This window comes from Rhinoderma darwinii, chromosome 2 (genome assembly GCF_050947455.1).
Source record: "Rhinoderma darwinii isolate aRhiDar2 chromosome 2, aRhiDar2.hap1, whole genome shotgun sequence".
Lineage (NCBI taxonomy): Eukaryota > Metazoa > Chordata > Amphibia > Anura > Rhinodermatidae > Rhinoderma > Rhinoderma darwinii.
The window spans coordinates 444,944,558-444,959,541 of NC_134688.1; the positions used below are offsets into that span (position 1 = coordinate 444,944,558).

General features: G+C 41.4%; 1 protein-coding gene across 14 annotated transcripts in view; it reads right to left on the reverse strand.

The window, feature by feature from the left end:
* Positions 1-14,984, reverse strand: part of ROBO2 (roundabout guidance receptor 2) — a 962,581-nt gene that overhangs the window by 692,719 nt on the left and 254,878 nt on the right. The gene's annotated exons all lie outside the window — the stretch shown is intronic.

A 14,984-nucleotide genomic window follows, 5' to 3' on the forward strand; every position in this document is an offset into this window, starting at 1 on the left:
CGCTGTCCACAGGGTATGGCAGGGCGTTGCAAAATGGAGTGATAGCCTTCCTTATTCAAAATCCCTTTTAGCTTGTACAAATCTCCCACTTTACCAGCACCAAAGCAACCCCAGACCATCACATTACCTCCACCATGCTTGACAGATGGCGTCAGGCACTCTTCCAGCATCTTTTCAGTTGTTCTGCGTCTCACAAATGTTCTTTTGTGTGATCCAAACACCTCAAACTTCGATTCGTCTGTCCATAACACTTTTTTCCAATCTTCCTCTGTACAATATCTGTGTGCTTTTGCCCATATTAATCTTTTCCTTTTATTAGCCAGTCTCAGACATGGCTTTTTCTTTGCCACTCTGCCCTCAAGGCCAGCATCCCGGAGTCGCCTCTTCACTGTAGACGTTGACACTGGCGTTTTGCGGGTACTATTTAATGAAGCTGCCAGTTGAGGACCTGTGAGGCGTCTATTTCTCAAACTAGAGACTCTAATGTACTTGTCTTGTTGCTCAGTTGTGCAGCGGGGCCTCCCACTTCTCTTTCTACTCTGGTTAGAGCCTGTTTGTGCTGTCCTCTGAAGGGAGTAGTACACACCGTTGTAGGAAATCTTCAGTTTCTTGGCAATTTCTCGCATGGAATAGCCTTCATTTTTAAGAACAAGAATAGACTGTCGAGTTTCACATGAAAGCTCTCTTTTTCTAGCCATTTTGAGAGTTTAATCGACCCCACAAATGTAATGCTCCAGATTCTCAACTAGCTCAAAGGAAGGTCAGTTTTATAGCTCCTCTAAACAGCAAAACTATTTACAGCGGTGCTAACATAATTGCACAAGGGTTTTCATGTGTTTTCTAATCATCCATTAGCCTTCTAACACAGTTAGCAAACACAATGTACCATTAGAACACTGGAGTGATGGCTGCTGGAAATGGGCCTCTATACACCTATGTAGATATTGCATTAAAAACCAGACGTTTGCAGCTAGAATAGTAATTTAGCACATTAACAATGTATAGAGTGTATTTCTGATTCATTTAATGTTATCTTCATTGAAAAAAACTGTGCTTTTCTTTCAAAAATAAGGAAATTTCTAAGTGACCCTAAACTTTTGAATAGTAGTGTATATACAGATAGACACATACACACAAATACACGATATACAGTAATACATACATACAAACAAATGCACATAAACATACACATACATACAGAGCTAGCGTTAAAGGGTGGTGCCTGTGAAATATCTTCCCCCTCCATATTGGGTACTGCCTAAAGTTCAAAAGTAATCATAACATACAGTGCTTAATTAAAAGGGCCATATAGTATGGTGCCCAAATAGTGCCATTTGTTAACATAAAGTAATCTAATAAGAGTGCAAACAATTTGTAAATAATGCTGCTATACAATTAATATTCAGATTTGTCATGCTTCAGATGCATCCCCCTAAGTCCAGACCTGCATATACAAATATATACACACACAAAGTAATACACAGCTACAAAGTTGATTGCCCTTCATTCAAATCCTTTTAGGAAAGAAGGGTAGCTGAATCAGGACAGATGACTTTCTTGATCTTGGTGGTGCAAACCTCAGGAGGACTCCTATTCTTCTTGGTCTCAGCAACAATAATAAAGGGGGATGGAAGCACCTCACTATGGGGCTTTATAGCAGTCACATAGACTGTTTCTATGATCTGTATACTCTTGCATATATCCTAGCACAAATGCACACAATCAGTGGTCTATTTAAGTCCTACATAGTACCAGACTGGACGTCCTATTGTCACTGGCCATCTTACACACATATCTTGTCAATCTCCTCTATTTTTTCTAGATAGATACAGTTCCTGTGACCAGAACTACAGAACTAAAAGAAGTGGTTTAGGTCCCAGAGCCTAATGCCTAGTCAGTCGATACTCTGCTCCCTTTTCCATTAGTAATTTAGTTACAGTCTGGTGTCTTTGGTGGTCCGGTCCTTGGTGTAGAGTGGCTTAGTGTGCTAGTGTCGGATATGCAATGGTGTCCTTGATGTTCAGCTGTTTGATGCTCCAGTCAGACCTTGTACTCTAGACCCTCTACCCTTAGCTGGGGCATCATACATATGACCTCCACTATGATCATCAGTGATGCTGGAGTTGTGTTACACAGTCCAATCCAGAAAACATGAGACACAGGTAAAAGGTTTGGACCTAAAGTAATCTCTTTCATATGCTGGTAGTTCAAGAACTCAGAGAGGATCAGTTTGGTCCCCTCCACAGTTCCCCAATCACATGTTCTTCACTGGAAAAGTCAGCCATATTTACTGCATGTCTGATATTTTAAATTATTTCCATTTCTTTTATTCAATAGTCCCATCTTTCCAGCAGTGTGTGCATGCAAAGTTTAATGGAGACTCAATTTGAGCACGTTGTCCATAAAAATTTCGTTAAAGACTCAATAGGAGCAAGTTGCCCATGAATAATTCAGTAGAGAGTCAATATGAGCACATTTCCAATGAAAAGTTCTTTGGAGACTCGATATGAGCACATTGCCGATGAAAAGGTAATTGGAGACTAAATACAAGCACGTTGCCCATTAAAACAGCTTTATCTTCAAAATATGAAACTCAAGTAGATATTCAATAAATATCATAAAAGTTATTTTCTCACAAAGTGTTGTAAATCACATACTGCTTTGGGACCTCCACCAATCCTGAGAAAAGGTACTTTTTTTTTCCCCGGACACCAGTGGGCAGCAGACTGCACATCCACAGTTAGTCCCCACTGAAACAAATATGGGTAAGGCCTTGTGTAAATGGCAGCATGAAGACTCTCTATGGCGGAGTAGTAATCACTCTGTGACCCACCTTATAGTGCCTCCGTATCGCACCGTTTTATCAAACTGTTTTCCTGACAGATTCTGTATATAATAACCTCTGTGTGCCTCCCTATAAAACTGGAAGCATTCAAATGATTTACGTGTACATTTTAAAGTGTGTTACAATCAACAATACACCCATAATTTATAACTACCGATCCAACAATGTGAATTAAATTCCCTTTATAAATAGGAAAAACAACTGTGATTATAAATATTTATAAGGGGAAACTATTTGGCTTTAAGCGACCCTTCGGTCTCTGGGCCAAATTATAAATGTGATGGGGTATGTCACGATCTGTGGGTATGGAGACCCACTAGGCTGCACCGCCGTAGCAGAGTAGCAGCTGGCCAAAGAACAGTCCTAGTACAAAAGTACCTTTAATAGTCCAGACAGTAATGGAGGCTCGGCACAGATTAACTTGTAGACACCAGACGTGCTGTATATCAGCAGGCGTGACCGGTGGCACAACACAAATCCAACAGGTTAAGGCACAGGAACAGATATAGTACGGGATACAGGATATAGGGCACGGGAACAACAGGAACAGGATAACACTAAGGGACCATTTGCTAAGATTAACATTGGTAAACACAATAATGCTCAGGCAATGAATGAAAGGGCAGAGTCCTTTTTATAGTCCAAGGTGATCATGGGCTAATTACAAATTTTCCTCCTGGCACTCACTTGTCCATGGCCGCAGCCGTCGGGGGGCAGGAAAGCATGGCGTGAACGTTACAGGGTATATGGAGTAATATTACCTGGTACCCTCCAGTTGCCCCCCCCCTATGCCGTGGAGCCACCATTTTAGGGTCCCCCTCTGTTGTCTCAAAATAGCCACAGCGCTGTTTACTGACTGGACAGAAATGGTCACATGAGCAGCTCTGGCCAATCAGAGAACAGTGGGAGTGTCTCAGACTCATAGTACTCTAAGAAGTTCTACAGCCATTTTGGGACAGGACAGAGGGAGGACCCTAAAGCGGTGGATCTGCCACAGAGCACAACTGGAGGGCCCCAGGAGATATTACTCCATATACCCCATCACATTTAAAATGTTGTCCCGGACCTAAGGGTCGCTTTAAGTGGTCCCTTTTATATCTCTTGGCTACTACAGTGAGGTCTGTTGACTTCTTAGTCCCATGTACATCAACAAATATTTTCCTGAACTGCAACATAGAGTCACTGGTAGAGAAAGCCTTTGAAATATAACAGAAAAATTTAAATTTTTTTTTTCTTTAATCTCTAATTTGAACTTGCAGAACAAAATTATTCAAAGCAGAAGAGAAAGAACCTTCTTGCCAAGTAAGCACACAGTTACAGGCCACAATTTTCATGGTTCGGGATTCTGCATAGGTCCGGTACCAGAATATCTGAATTTGAATGAAACCAACCAACAACAAAGCGGAAACTTTTACCTTCAGCGACTTGGATTTAATTGAAAAATAACCACTTCTATACAGAGAGCCAGGTACAAACAATCGCTAGAAAATTACCATGTCATATGTGCTCCAGAATAAACTGCTTACAGCTACACAAAGGTAGGAGCAGAAAAAGAACTGTTTTGGCGAGAGCTTATATTTCAGCTTGAGAGTCATGCTGTGAGAAATGTCTGCATGTAGCACATTCCTGATTACAGCAGAGGAATTGTAATGAAATGGGAAGATACAATAACCTGAGATAAATAATATATTCTTACTATAGAAGACTTCACTAGGATGCTAAATAAATATTTTCATGTTTTTATTAAATTTCATCCTTCATTTATAGTTTTAAAGGGTATGTATCATTATAACTTTTATTCTCTTCATGAATCAGAAGTGCAGATTGAACTTTGTAATATATCTTTTTATGGGAAAGTGGCTTCTTCCTCACCTTTCAGCAGCCTATAGCTCTCCTTTCTTTGCCTGAAAGCTCTGTGTAAATGTTTAAAACTTTTTAAAAAATCCTCTATTTTAGGGCTAGGCAACTTTAGTAAAGTGGAGATCTACTGTTGAAAATTGGGATGGTCAGCTGCTTCCCTGCTACGGCGGTGTGGTCTAATGGGTCCACATACCCACAGACCGTGATACTGACTATTCTTAACAAGCTTCTAATATCAGCTTTATTTTCTGTTATCAGCCCTGTTTACACCTTTAATTTGCCGTATCAGTTGGGCTGTAAATAGCTTATATGTCAGCTTTTTTTGATGTTGTGACTTTGCTGTGGCTGATTGTAGCAGCTTATATTGATGTTGCCACATTGTAACTAGCTGGCTAGCATTAGCTATTTGTATATATTTTACTGATTCACATCAGTCGATTAAATGATTACCACGCTGTAACATGATCTATAGAGTTGCTACATTTCTAACTAACAGTAGCCTGAAATATCAGATTAATGCTATCATGTTGTATTTTCACCAGCTAATATTAGCAGGTTAGGTATTTTCACTCTGTGGTACTATCTTTATGGCTGCTGGTTTGCTGCCAATACTATGATGCTGACAGCTGGAAACAGGAGACGAGCTGAGCACAAACTAGCTCCTGTTCTCCTACTCTACCATTAATTGTGTCCCTCATTTTGCTAAGCTCGCTTTACAATGCAATTATTAAAATATACACATGCTATTAGCCTCCCGACATGTTTTACCGCAAGGAAGCGGCGTCATCAGGAGAGCAAGAGCTAATGGAAATGGTGCATATGGCTCCCTCGGCGTGCTCATTTATAGTTTTAATAGTGTCAGTAAAACTTCACCTCTAGACCTCCTCTTAGTATTTATCCTCCAGTCGGCTACATGGGGCAGTACCTGGTAATTCCCCAGATGCCAAAACTGCACCCCTACCCAATAAGCGATTGTTTTCTCTTCCTCTGGTGGCAAGTATGCACAGTCCTCACAACACTTTGTCTACTCCCTTTACATATAAATTTACTGGACCGCCATCATCATGGGTTGGCATCCAATGAGATTCAGTGAATATTTTGCCACCTCCTATAACCCCTGAGACAACCTCCTCTCTATTATTTGCTATGACCTATTGTAAAGGATCTGCCAGGCACAGCTTTGGGGTTAACGCCCATAGATAATCAGTCTGCACCTGCTTCTATGTCTGTGAGACTGACTCCATCTTCCACCACTCAGGGTGGCAGGCTTAGGAGTGGGAGAACCTATCACAGCCTGGCCAGACGGAGCTAGCTCCCGCCCTCTGTCTATTTATACCTGCAATTTCCTGTTCCTCCTTTGCTTGTGATTCTTCTCGTTTGGTTTCCTGGCCCTGCTGCAGCTTCTTGTACTATTGTCCTTGCTTCATATTGACCCCGGCTTGCTGAATACTCTCCTGCTCTGCGTTTGGTACCTCGTACTCTCCTGGTTTGACTCGGCTTGTTCACTACTCTCCTGCTCTGCGTTTGGCACCTCCTACTCTCCTGGTTTTACTCGGCTTGTTCACTTCTCTTGTTGCTCACGGTGTTGCCATGGGCAACTGCCCCTTTCTCCCCCTAGCTCTGTGTACCCTTGTCTGTTTGTCTGTCGTGCACTTATTGAGCGCAGGGACCGTCGCCCAGTTGTACCCCGTCACCTAGGACGGGTCGTTGCAAGTAGGCAGGGACTGAGTGGCGGGTAGATTAGGGCTCACTTGTCAGTCTCCCCGCCCCCGTCATTACACCTATGGGCTGTACCATGAATAAGCCACTAGGCTCTTACAGATAATGCCAGTTCCCATTCTTCCATATATCATCAATACAAATGATGTCCTCAGTACCATAAGAGGTAATCTAATGTATTTAGTTATAAAATAATACTTAAAACTGCCAATAAATATTCATGAATCAATAAATGTATCAATTTGTAGTTTTAGTCAATTTTGTCGTTTAATATACGTTAATTAATTTATTTGGTTTGTTTTATAATGTATTTATTGCTTTTGTAACATTTAATTAGCAATTACTTATAATAAATCAATTCATTAATGTTTGTATATACTAAAAATACAATGAAGAAATTACAAGATATAACAGTCACACCCAACACTTGACTGGCCAGTTTAAATGTGGAAACATTGTACAGCAATATACGTAATAATTTAGGGATGTAGGTAGTCTAACTATTTTAAAAACTAGAGGTTCATTACAAGGTTCATTGGAACCCAATTTTTTTATTTTTGAGAATAGCTTCTACTACCAGCTCATGGGGGACAGTACGCCTCATCGTACACTAATCTGCTTTTGAGCTGGTGCGAGAACCAATATGTTTTCAATGAGGATGGGATTTTCTACACACACCATATAATTTTTTGGTGCAGGCACATTGATGATGTACTGATCATATGGCAAGGAGTCTTAGATACATTTTTATCCCTTTGTTAATGTCTTAAACGCAAATTCCTTAATTTTATCTTTCAATTTTTGAATTCACAAAAATGCGATAAATTTTCTCAACTTGAGAGTGACTTGATGATGATACAAACAAAAATGTGTAGAAAACATACGTCCGCTAATAATCTTTTGAGCTGGAATAGTCACCATCCATCAAGCCTCAAGGGAGATATACCCAGTGTCGGACTGGAGGACCTTGGGCCCACCAGAGGAAGTCATTCTTGGGGCCCACCCATTAGCTATAAATAAATAAACAAGACCACTCTTAATTGTGCAGTAAAATATGCTTATATTCTTGCGCAATATAAGAGAAAGCAAGATGTTATTAATCACTTAACCAATTTAACTTACTGAATAAAATCTAAAAGGTTGGATAAAACACAAACAATGGTACCACACACTCAATATCAGCAGCATAAGTAGGAAATGTAGAATGACATCAAGCACCAGACCCCAAAATGAGTTCAATTTAGATTTGTGGGGGTAGCAACTGGTGGTGTCCCTTTCATTTTACACAAGTAGAAAGGAGAGACAGCACTCTAGTAGAAAACTAAGATATAAGAGAAAGTCTCATAGAGCCCTTCCGTCCGCAGCCATTTTTCAGATGTTCTTTTTCGTTTTTTCCTCCCCACATTCCAAAAGCCATAACTTTTTTATTTTTCCGTCAATACAGCCATTTGAGGGCCTGATTTTGTGAGATGAGTTGTAGGTTTTTACGCCACCATTTATTGTACCACATAATGTACTACAAAACTGGAGAAAAAAAAATGATTCGAGGGGTGGAATAAAAAAAACAGCGAAAAAACAGCGATTCCTCAATTTTTGTGGGTTTCGATTTTACGGCGTTCACCATTCAAAAATAACATGTTAACTTTATTCTACGGGTCAATACGATTACGGCAATACCAAATGTATATATTTTTTTTATAATTCACTACTTTTACAAGGAAAAAGCTAATTGTTATAAATAAAAATTTGTTTTGTGTCGCCACGCCACTATTTTTCCGTCGATTGAATGGTGTGAGGGTTTATTTTGTTGCGGGGCGATCAGTAGTTTTTATTAGTACCATTTTGGCGTACATGAGACTTTTGGCATTTTAATTTTTTTGTTTACGGCGTTCACGGTGCGGGTTAAAATTTTTTATATTCTAATTTAATTGTTTTTAACTAGTTTCCGTAGGGGAATTGAACCAGTGACCATTGGATCACTTACACACTATACTGCAATACATTAGTGTGCTTCTGACAGGCACCTATTAAGACCTACCTTCAGGGGGCCGATGGCGTTTGAGAGGGGAGCCCGTTTCTAACCACTTAAATGCCACGGTCGCTTTTGACTGCGGCATCTAAGATGTTACACTGAAGTGTCTGCTGTAAGATATAGCCAACATGCTCATTCTAAGAGTGGTCTCATCCCATGAGCCCGCTCCATACTCCCACCCCCTGACCTCCCCCTGATTATTATTTTTTTTGCAATTGATGGAGCGCCGCTTTTCCTTTTAGTTCAAGGATGGACTAATAAAAGTACACCCTTTGCCATATGCCAAGTGAAAGGGGGACTATAGACACGTTCAGTGTATGCAGTAGGCACTTTCCCAGTGCATACGTGGAATGTAGTTTACAAGAGCTATGTGAACAGAGCCTTACTGAGGCCCTCCATCAATACACTTACTAAGGGAGCTCTATGTTATTATACATAAACGGACAGAGGGCCCCCTCCATTAGCACCCATACACGACTTATTAAGTGAGCTCCCCATCACCCATTTGCTGACTGAAGGCCCCCTTTCCACCAGTGGTGGGGAGGAGACCCTCAAATAGCTTATGGATGATGGGGAGCTCACTTAAGTCGTGTATGGGTGCTAATGGTGGGAGCCCTCAGTTGGTTTGTGGATGATAATATGGAGTTCCTCAGATAATATCCTATAGAAAATCAGTATTTGAAGGTGGTTGTTGTGGGGGAGGGGTGTTTGTGGTGGGCCGGGGGGGGGAGTTGTGGTGGGGGTTTGGGATCAGCCAACCAGTGCTGTGCTTAAAAGCAGTGTTTGTAGCTGGACCTAGCGGCATGCAGCTGGGACGCTACTCATGCTAGACGCTAGCATCTCCCGGCCAACTACCGATACCGCTGAGAGGCTGTTTCATCCAGCACCAGGGGGCGACCATTTCATTGGTTGGAGCCCATGCTCACCGGAGCATACACTGGTCCTCCGGTAGGCCAGTCCGACCCTGGATATACCTGTGGGACAATATCTTAGAGCAAAGAGAAATGGTTCATTGGAGAAAGACTTCCTACAGGTGAGTAATGAACTATGCAGTCACTTCAGCAGCAGAGGATACACCTGTAGAATCTTAAAAAAGGCTTTTATTGGAGCCAGGGAAGTAGATAGAAATGACTTACTTTTTAATAAAAGAAAGAGGGATGTGGAACAGAAAATTATTCTCTGCATCAGTAATCATGATAACCAGAATAATAAAATCAAGACAAATAATAAAATCAAGAGGAATAATAAAATCAAGAGGAACCTCACACGTCGTTGGTCTTTAATTACTGATGACACAGACTTGGAGGACATTCTTTCCGTTACTTTATCAATTACTTACTGACGTGGTAAAAATCTAAGAGGTCACTTGGTACACAGTTTTATAAAACCCTTAAAGAGTGAGCCAAATATCAATTGACTAGCTATGAAACTGATTGGATGTTATAGAAGCGGCGGCTGTTACAGCTGTTCCTACATCCGTGATCCGTCCGAAGAAATCGTTCACTAACCCAATAAATTAAAGAAAGTATAACATTAAACAGTTTATTAACTGTTAGACCATGGAAGTTTTTTTTACATTGCATAATGTATGTGTCCTTTACTCTATGTGGGAAAGACTGTTCAACAACTTAAAGAGGCTCTGTCACCAGATTTTGCAGCCCCTATCTGCTATTGCAGCAGATAGGCGCTGCAATGTAGATTACAGTAACGTTTTTATTTTTAAAAAACGAGCATTTTTGGCCAAGTTATGACCATTTTCGTATTTATGCAAATGAGGCTTGCAAAAGTACAACTGGGCGTGTTGAAAAGTAAAAGTACAACTGGGCGTGTATTATGTGCGTACATCGGGGCGTGTTTACTACTATTACTAGCTGGGCGTTGTGTATAGAAGTGTCATCCACTTCTCTTCACAACGCCCAGCTTCTTGCAGTGCAGCACTGTGACGTCACTCACAGGTCCTGCATCGTGTCGGCACCAGAGGCTACAGTTGATTCTGCAGCAGCATCAGCATTTGCAGGTAAGTAGCTACATCGACTTACCTGCAAACGCCGATGCTGCTGCAGAATCATCTGTAGCCTCTGGTGCCGACACGATGCAGGACCTGTGAGTGACGTCACAGTGCTGCACTGCCAGAAGCTGGGCGTTGTGAAGAGAAGTGGATGACACTTCTATACACAACGCCCAGCTAGTAAAAGTAGTAAACACGCCCCGATGTACGCACATAATACACGCCCAGTTGTACTTTTACTTTTCAACACGCCCAGTTGTACTTTTGCAAGCCTCATTTGCATAAATACGAAAATGGTCATAACTTGGCCAAAAATGCTCGTTTTTTAAAAATAAAAACGTTACTGTAATCTACATTGCAGCGCCGATCTGCTGCAATAGCAGATAGGGGTTGCAAAATCTGGTGACAGAGCCTCTTTAAGGAAGGATTTCCCAACATCTCAGTCCTATACATACAGGCAAAGATATGTCACTGGCCAGACATTGTTAGATTTCTTTATAGCAATAATACAAAAGTATTACAATTTTGGGCCATTCAGCAAATCAAATTAGGATCAATAAATGGTGATCTTGACGAGATATTGTTCCAATTAGAAGGCAAAGGGATTTTTAGTTCAGAAATGTTGAACCCTAGTAGCCTCAATGAGCGGTTTTTTTTACCCCTTTAATCCAAAGGGTTTTTCATTTTGTTTTTTTAATTCTTTACAAAAAGATTGGTGCATGTTATACATATTTAAATTAAAATAAGTGACATTTTGATAATAAATGTAGCCCATGGCTAAAGATAAAACTTGTGTCTGCGTTTTTTTTTTCATTATAGCATTTACAATACCTCCTCAATTTCCTCCTAATTTGCACCCCTCACATATGCAATTAAGTGCTCTCCTCTCCTAAACTCACAGTACCACATTTTGGTGATATGGTAGTGATTCCCACCCATTTGTAGTATCAGCAACAGTGTACCATTTATACGCTGCAAGCCACAGAGTGTCCCCATAAAATGTTACCTTCATGTAGCGTCAGCCACAGAATGTTTGCTGCTAGAAAATAAAAAGTTGATTGAACGCTTTAGTTATGCTTTAAATATGTTTTCCAAGATACATTTTTACATTGTAAATTAACCCAAGATTTGCTCCACACTAACATTGTTATTTGCCGTATTTTTTGGGACTATAGGAAGCACGGGACCATAAGACCCAGCCATAAATTGTAACATAAAAGAGGGGGAAAAAAAAGGTTTTGCCTTTAACTGTACATTTCCTGGGTAATATTGAGACAATAGGGTACTACAGTGCCCCAATACAATGCCAACCACAGTGCCCCATAACAATGTCAGACACAGAAATACAAGATATTGCTCTAATCCACCCCTGAACTCACCAGACATCAGAGGTGTGGAGAGGCAGGGGTTAATGGTGTTGAATCTGCTCTTCTCCTGGCACCTTACATAGGAGGGGGCGTGGCTAGAAGGTCCTTGCAGATCAGGACCTGCACAGATTTACTGTGCTGTGTGTACAAATGTCTGTGTTTTTTTTCTCACTGAACAGTGAGATGACAGAATTCTGTGTGTAAGATGTGACTCTAATGAGCAGATAACACAGAGCTCTTTTACACACAGCAGAGGACATGCTGCTTCCATTACACTGCACTGGAAGGACCTTTGAAGCTCCCAGTGGCTTCTTCATACACTGGCAGCTGTTTGCCTTCATCAGGAGCTAAGATGTAGTAGAAGATTACAGCACAGATTCTAAGATAAAAACAGCGTCTTATAGTCCAAAAAATATGATACTTACTTTTTTAAAAGTGCAGCCATTCTGGCCTATGCACGCGTATCATGTGATGATACATTTTCTTCTGCCTCTAGTGGCATGCCGTATACTGATCGCATGGGCTAGGAGCCAATAGTCCTAGTCGAGTATACGTCACTAGTGACGTTTTATTTTGGAGCGTTTATTTTCACAGCGGGGAACGCGCACGCATGGTCTCCGCTACATTCTGTAATAGAGATTTATCAGCGCATGTACTCATATGTTTAGCCAGTGCAAAGCCTTCTGGGAAATAAAGTATCAGCAGGAAGCTGAATAAACAAACACACCATGTGAACAAATGGTGGGCACTGGGAACAAGTAGCAGTGAGTACCAATTTTTTGGGTAGAAAAATTATTATCTAAGAATTCATTATTTAGCTTCTACATAAGACTGAATATCATCAGTATTTAATATAGACAGGGCTGTGTTTAGTGACTGCTCATTTCCTGGAGTCGGATTGTTGAAGTAATTACAAAACGCCGCTTCAGTTTATGCAAGATGTTAATGACCGCAGTAATATGCCCTGTCCAGAGCTAATCAGCAACAGATAGGAAGACCGCTCAGTCACTGTGCATGATACAACACAGAGCATGCGAGGTAAAAGATTGCTGACATATGATTTATTGAGCAGCATGGGTCCTTGTTAGGATCTCAAATTATAATATCAGTGGGATACATTATGCAGTCCCGCTGTCCTTCCGTATTTGATCAACAGAGTTGGCTTATACTCAAATATGTAAATTAAGTGATTTTATAATGGAAATTTCTTTTGCAATGCATTTGTGTGTATATATATATATATATATATATATATATATATATATATATGTATATATAAATATATATAGCAGAGCTGAGTTTATGTGATGAACTGTCTGTCATTTAGCACACATCATCATAAATTCATAACAATATGTGTGTATAAGCTCACACTTTATATTAATATTTGAATTACGATTTGGCAGAATTTTTTGTAAATGACCATTAAAAGGAGATTCCACAATTATTGAAGTGTTGCTGGTGTAAAATTTAGGGGTCCATGGGGATTGCTGGCACCAAGAGTCCTGGGGCACTAAGTAAAAGTCAAATGTGCCCCTGTTGCCTGGTTCCAGCAATACCACTGGCAAAATTCATATCTAAACTGCATATGATGCAACAAACTATATAGCAGGGGTGGACTGACCATTCAGGCATTACGGCAATGCCATAGATCAGACAAAGCAGGGGTCGGCTACACATCGATCACGACTGATAGATCGATTGATGATGATGAGTCCCAAATAGATTGTGGGCCAAGCTCCAGTTTCAACCATATTCATGTCCTCGGGGCACGGTGGAAATTGAAATCTGGGGCGGGGCTCGGAAGCCATTGATTCCCATGCCCCGCTGTGTTGCCACACCACTTCTTCTACCACTATCACTATGCTGCACAGCATGTATTCCCAGCTTCCTGCTCTTGCTGCCAACCCCCTACTTCTGGACCCACCTGCCTCAGACATGAAGCGACTTTCAGCATTGCGGCCCAGGACGAGCCATGGGAGGGTAAGTACCACTTACCTCACTCATACCCTAACAGCCTAAAAGGGTGCTTCAGCCAATAGCATTTTCCCCTATTAACTGAATAGGTAATAAATGCTAGATTGGTGGAAGTCTGACTGCTAGGGACAACGCTGTTTGCCAGTACAGGGTACACCAGTCCACCAATTTCCCCATCCGCAAGACCGTGACTGGTAAGACTTTGAATGGAGCAGCAGTCGAGCATGCACGGTGCAGCTCCAAGTCTTCTTAGCCGCGGTCTTGCGGTTTAGGAGACTGGTGTTCCACATTCCGGGGATAAAGGGTCCATCCGCACAGGATGAAAGTGGCGTTTTGTAGCGTTGTTTTGGCGCTGGTCTGCTGGGGGTGATTGGGTGTATTTGGGGCAGGGACTGGGCATGGTTAGAGGCATGTTGTAACAAAAAAAAATGGCGTTCCTCTTTGCTTTCATAAAAAATTGGGAGATTTGACTATGGAGGCCCTCTAACTGCTACAATTATTTTGTGGGCACTATTACTGATTGAGGGCAATAACTGCAAAGACAAGTCGTGGCCGATGAAGTGTTCATGGTGGTCTGGGACGGATGTAGAAGTTGAAGAAAGTGAACATGTACTGTACATCAGAGACGGCGTCAACTTTGAGTCACTAGATGTAACTTTTGTGTAGTGCTATACACTCCTGTATGTTTTGTAGTGCTAAATGTAATTTAAAAAGTATGATCGATCCTAAGACTGTGTCTTTTAAGGCCCTAGCAATGGCCCTAATACAACTTGGTACAAAGTAGATCACCCAAGCAATACAAAGTCCTGCACTAGGACATCTGAATAGTCCAGACAGTGGCCGAGGCTTTAGCAAAGATGTAGGTGGGTTCAGCAGGATGCGCCAGACGTGGCAGATGACACTGGATGTGGTATAACATTATAACAGTATAACACTAAGGGACCATTTGCAAGACTGACATAGGAATACTAACAAGCAATGAGCAAAGGGACAGGGCCCTTCTTATAGTCCAGGGGAATCATGGGCTAATTGATGATGATGATTCCCATGTGCGCATCCTACGGGACACAGCGGACCAGAGCGGAAGTGAGCGCTGGCGTCTCCTGGGAAGGAGATGCGAGCCAGCGCTCACAGATCCACGGCTGCGGCCGCCAGGAGGTGAGTAAACCCGACGGT